Genomic DNA, 6,266 nt, shown 5'->3' on the forward strand with positions numbered 1-6,266 from the left:
GGGGGGTTTGGGGGTTTTGGGGGGTTAATTTAGGTGTTTCATATATTGTGTTAGCTAGTTATAATTAATAGAGAGAAGTGTCCTCTGTTATGTCCGTGCTTGGTCGACGCTTGGTCGACGCTACATATGTATATAGAGAGGACTAGACACGCTGGCTAGCTAGTAAGCAAACGAAGGAAACAGAAGATCGTCATGAACATATATGCATATATACAGAGAGAAGTGATATCGACCACCTCTCCTTCTCCGAGAGATTGGTCGAACAACAAGTTCTCGTATATCTATCTGACACTACCGGCTACATATATACAATAATTATCTCTTACAAATATAATCATACGGACTCAGGGTCCACATAAAATTCTCCGTCTTCAGGGATCACGTGGTCAAGAAAGAACGCCGCCAATTCCTCTTGAATTGCTCGCATGCGAGCTGGTGCTAGGAGTTCATCCCGCTTCCGAAACATCTAATTTGAAGAAGGGGGTCAATACATACATATATATATATATATGAATGAAACTCAACACAAATGATGGTAATAAAATAAAATTGTGAATGTTGTTATTTACGTACTTCATATTGTTCGTTAGAGTACACGCCCCGCTCACAGGTCGTGTGGCGGATGGACTCGCAGATGTAGTATCCACAGAAATCATTCCCTTGTTCCTGCCACAACCACTTTACAAGAAATAGAGGTCAATCAAACTGATAAGCAAGAATGCTAAATGGTATTGATGAAACTAGCGCTTGAATCACTAGGAGATGCGCGGAACATGCTACTATAATACTTACTTTCGGGTGTCTAAATTCCAGCTCCTTCGGCAGTCCCGGAACTGATTTGGTGAATTTTCTCCAAACCCTGCCGGACAAAGAAAACAATTACTTGATATCAGGAAATGAACAAAGTTGCTGATATGGTGGATAATGATCGATTTAACTTACTTCTTGAGGATTTCAGTCATGTCCGCATACTCCTTGGGATCTTTTCGTTTAGAGTCCAAGATGGTTACTACTCCCTGCTCAAGCTTAATCTCTAGGAGAATATAGTGGAAACTGCACACACATGCATAACTCATGAATTACATCACTATAACCTTGACTAATATATAAGGGAAACCGAATACGCACAAGACAGTAACACTCACCTGAAGTTGTAAGGAAAGAGTATTATATCTTTGTTTTGATTTATTACGAATGATCGTAGCAAGCTGGCCTCGGTAGCTGCAGCATGAAGTTTAACCTGAGTTGCATCTATGAGATATGTGTTAATGAACCCAATATCACCGACTTGTCTTTTCTTCAATTCGGCGATCTTCAATCTGCATAATATAGTGAGGATGATTATAAATACATGCAATGAAAGAGCTAAGCTATATAGAGAAACTTAATGACAGAAGTAGTACTACTTACAGACAGTAGCAGGCGACCGTTGTTTTATCGAGGGCCAATTGATTGAAAAACTGATAGAACTCCTCAAATGGAACAGGCAAGAGATCAATTCCAACGAGGTCATGCTCCTTTTTAACTTTCACATACAAAGTACTCCTCCCCCCAGAGTCTCTGCAGATTTTCAAGTACCAATCATGCAATCTTCGCATCATCGTTGATAGAGATCTTTCATCTTTGACGAGAGGCTTCCCGTACTCGTATCTTTGTATCTGCACCTCCATGGGTTCATAATGTACTTCGTCGGGCAGGTAATCTGCAAGATTGCTATAACCGGGCACCATCCTCGGATCATTATCGACGTTGTGGCTAGGCACCTTGAGCGGGGGGCACGATTGCTTCGCTTGTTCGCCGAGCTGGGCAATTTGTTTCCCAGCTCGTCGTTCTTTCAGCCTTTGATCACTGACAGTACTTCCCGACCGCTCCGCTTCGGCAAATTCCTTTCCAATAATGCGGTCATAGTTTCCTTTCGGCGGATCAGACTTCGGTGGTTTTGTCAGGGCAGCCAGAGTGCGCTTCACTTTCACCCGATCTACCTTCTCCTCCGGAGGTGGATGTTTCTTTGCTTTCACCCCTTCAAAGAAGTTCCTCACTTCTTCTCGCGCGATCTCGGCGTTCTCCTCCAGGGTCCTCTCATATGGTAACTTCTCTGGAGTCTTCAGACAAGGACCGGATCTGTATGTCCTCCCGCCTCTGGTTGTACTGCTAGACGCCGACCGAGCAGACGGAGCGGTTGTCTTCTTTACTTGCTTAAGCGGCGGAGGAGAAGGACTACGACGCGCCGGAGCAGCTGGAGCGGCGGCAGGTCTCTTCCGCCCTTGCTGACGAGGCGGAGAAGGAGGAGGCTGGCTGCTCGGGCGCGTCGGCGCAGGCGGAGAAGGAGGCGGAGTGCCGCCACGCGCCGGAGAAGGAGCCGGCCGAGGGCCCGAGGGCCCTGATCGTCACTCGCCGGAGGAGGAGGCGGTGGAGGCGGAGTGCCCTGACTCGCCGGAGGAGGAGGAGGAGGCGGTGGCGTCCAGTTCGGAAGGTTGATGAGCTCCTTCCGCCATAGGCATGGAGTCTTCAGAGCAGACCCCAGCCGAGTCTCCCCTTCACCGGTAGGGTGGTCAAGCTGGAGGTCCTCAAATCCCTCCGTTATCTCATCCACCATCACCCTAGCATATCCTTCTGGAATCGGCCGACAGTGAAAAGTTGCGCCGGATTCAGTAGGAAAAACAGAGCCAACAGCCGCCTTGACCTTCAAATTCATCCATTGCGTCATAAGGTGGCAATTTTGAGACTCCGTTATAGCATCCACGGGATAGCTGGTAGGAGCCGTCAAGGCATGCTCTGGCTGAAGCAGCTCGGTGGAAGCCACGCTGCTTCTGCGCTGAGATGGCGGGGTAGCTTCGGGAGAGGTTTCGGCAGTACGTTTGCTGCGATTTGCTTCTCGTTCCTCTATTGCGCCTACCCTTGCTTTCAGCGCCTGCATTTGGGTCTGCTGCACTTTTTTCCTCCTCTCATGGAATTTGTAACCGCATGCGTCCGGAAACCCAACCTTCCACGGAATGGAGCCTGGCGTGCCTCGTGTCCGTCCAGGGTGCTCAGGATTCCCGAGGGCCATTGTGAGCTCGTTGTTCTCTCTGTCTGGAAAGAACGTCCCTTCCCGCGCTGCTTCGGTATACTGCTTAAGCTTACTGACTGGTATGTCCATTTGATCATTCGTCCAAATGCACTTCCCTGTTACAGGTCCAGTGTTCCGCCAGCCCCGAAGAACCAAGTTCGGCAACGGTCTAGCCAGTTAATTGTCTCTGGTTCGATCCCTTTATGAACCAGATCATTCTCAGTCTTGGACGACTTAGGCCGGGCTACGAGGTAGCCACCTGACCCCTGCGATGGTGAAGCTTCTTCTTCGCAGCATTTTGCTTGTTTGTCGCCGACATCTTCTTACTCTTTTCCGATGTCTTGTGGGCCACAAATGCGGGCCAGTGATCTCTGATCTTCTCATATCTGCCCTTGAATTTTGGTGTCTCATTATTTTCGACAAACTTATTCAGCTCTTTCTTCCACCTCCTGAATAGTTCTGCCATCCTCTTCAGAGCAAAAGACTTGATTAATTTCTCTTTAACTGGGTTCTCTGGATTATCCTTAGGCGGTAGGGTGAAATTTGACTTCAGCTTAGTCCAAAGATCATTTTTCTGCATATCATTGACATAAGAGACCTCAGGGTCTTCTGTAGCCGGCTTAAACCATTGCTGGATGCTTATCGGGATCTTGTCCCTAACCAGAACCCCGCACTGAGCAACAAATGCGCTCTTTGTCCGGAGGGGTTCAATAGGTTGGCCGTCGGGCGTGATTGCTATGATCTCAAACTTTTCATCCGAGCTCAACTTTTTCTTCGGGCCTCGTCTCTTTACCGAAGTTGTGCTCGATCCGGAGGGCTAGAAAAAAGAACAAAGACTTAATTAATATGTGTACATACCAAAACAATGAATGCATCAATCAGCTAGTCAGCATAGGCTTAACTAATATATATACCTGGCCGGACTCGGTTCGGTCACCGGAGCCGTCATCACGGTCTCCTTCTTGCACCGACATTGGGTCACCGGAGCCGTCCTCATGTTCTTCTTCTTGCACCGGCATTAGGTCACCGTAGCCAGCTTGTTCACCCTCTCCTTCCAGACCATCGGTTTCGTTGAGAAACAACGAGATGGCATCACTTCCTTCTGCGATTATGTCCCTCAACAACGCTTCTTTTGTTACTTCGTCTAGGGCGGTGTCCATAGTTTCTACAAATATTTACAACATGGCAATTATTATTCAAACATGACAGATGGATATATTAGTGCCAAACGTAGAACTAGCTACCTAATCATAGTAAGCTATCGGGAGGGGGTATATATCGACAACGACGACACTACATCTATGTTCCTCGATGACCCTCGTTCCCAATAAAAAAAAGAGGAGGAAGAAGAAAAATAAGAGGAGAAGAAAGAATAGAGGAGAAGATCTCCTCTATTCTTTCTTCTCCTCTTTTTTTTCTTCTTCCTCTTCTTTTTTTATCCTCTTCTTCCTCTCATGTTCGATAGGATCGCCGAGGGGTCGGGAGGTTGCCTAGTGTCAAGGGTTTCAACAAAACCATGTCTTCATCATTAGGTGAAAGTAACATGTGCATGATGGTACGAAGCTCTTCAAAGTTGTTCTGGAACGGTGTCTCAGATAGGATAATTCGCTTTTTGGTACAAAGTTTAGCAAGAGCCTTCCGAATATCGCTATTTGGAAGGCCTTTGCTGAATTCGTACCAAAAGGCGGATTATTCTATCCGGGACTCCATTCCAGAACAACTTTGCAGAACTTCGTACCAACATGCCCTGGTTACTTCCGGCTAATGATGAAGGCATGGATTTCTTCAATACTTTGACACTAGGAAACCTCTCTCTACTTCCGGCTAATAAGAATAAGAAGAAGAAGAAGAAGAAGAAGAAAGAAGAAGAAGAAGAAGAAGAAGAAGAAGAAGAAGAAAAGAAGAAAAAAAAGAGGAGAAGAAGAAAGGAATAGTGGAGAAAAGAGAAAATAGAATATATTCTATTTTCTCTTCTTCTCCACTATTCCTTTCTTCTCCTCCTCTTCTTTTTCTTCTTTTTTCTTCTTCTTATTTATTTCTCCTCTTCTTTTCGGTAGAGGAAACCCTAAATAGCTAGCAAGTATCGTGGGTGTGAGATACATGTGGCCTTCGGTGTCGGACACTACATCCACGTCCCACAAGTGACGTGGGCGTCGAAGCCCGCGCCACTTGTGGGATGTGGGTGTAGTGTCCGACACCGACGGTACATGTATCTCACACCGACGATACTTTCTATTTAGGGTTTATCCTCTACCGCTCCTCGACCTCTCGGCGACCCTCGTTCCCGATAAAATAAAGAGGAAGAAGAAGAAGAAAAAAGAAGAAAAGAAAGAATAGAGGAGAAGACTTCCTCTTCTTCCTCTCCTCTTCTTCTCCCTCTTCTTCCCCTTCTTCCTCGCCTCTCTCATGAATGTCCGACGTTCTCGACCCCCCCATGTGTCGAAGAAAAAAAAGAAGAAAAAAAAGAAGAGAAGAAGAAAGGAATAGAGGTGAAAATAGAAAATAGAATATATATTCTAATTTTCTCTTCTTCTCCTCTATTCCTTTCTTCTTCTCCTCTTCCTTTTCTTCCTCTCCTCGTCTTCTCCTTCTTCTTCTTCTTCTTCTTCTTTCTCTACTTATTTTCCTTTTCCTTATTTTACTTTTTCCTCTCCACTAACATCATCATATATATGAAAAAATGCATATATGAAAAAAAACATCATCATATATATCATCAACAGAAAAAAAACATCATCATATCATCAACAGAAAAAAACATCATCAACATCATCATATCATCAACAGGAAAAAAACATCATAAACATCATCATCTTATTTAGTTCTCTCGACCCCTCGTCCCTCTCTCATGTTGTCGGGGAGGGGCTATATCGACCTCTCCGCTCATGTTGAAATTATCGGGGAGGGGGTATATCGACCCCCACCCCCCTCATCATGCATATATAGCTACCACATACATATATACATTGAAAAAATTACATATATGCAACAAAAACATTAATACACAAATGAACAAAAAAATACATATATGAACAAAAACATGCTGTGAACAAAAACATTAATGTAATAAATCTAATAAGAAATTAATCTAATAAAAACATGCTTTGAGCCGGATGGGCGCGACGGCTCACAGCGGGGGCTCTGGCGATGGCGACGGCGGGGGAGGCAGGGGCGATGATGGCGACGGCGTCGGCGGGCGGGGGCGGGCCGCAGGAAG

General features: G+C 45.6%; 1 pseudogene; it reads right to left on the reverse strand.

Annotated features, from left to right (window-relative positions):
• The window catches only part of LOC123067348 (G-type lectin S-receptor-like serine/threonine-protein kinase SD2-5), a 20,717-nt pseudogene that overhangs the window by 1,266 nt on the left and 13,185 nt on the right, over window positions 1-6,266 (reverse strand).

This window comes from Triticum aestivum, chromosome 1A (assembly GCF_018294505.1).
Source record: "Triticum aestivum cultivar Chinese Spring chromosome 1A, IWGSC CS RefSeq v2.1, whole genome shotgun sequence".
Taxonomy (NCBI): domain Eukaryota; kingdom Viridiplantae; phylum Streptophyta; class Magnoliopsida; order Poales; family Poaceae; genus Triticum; species Triticum aestivum.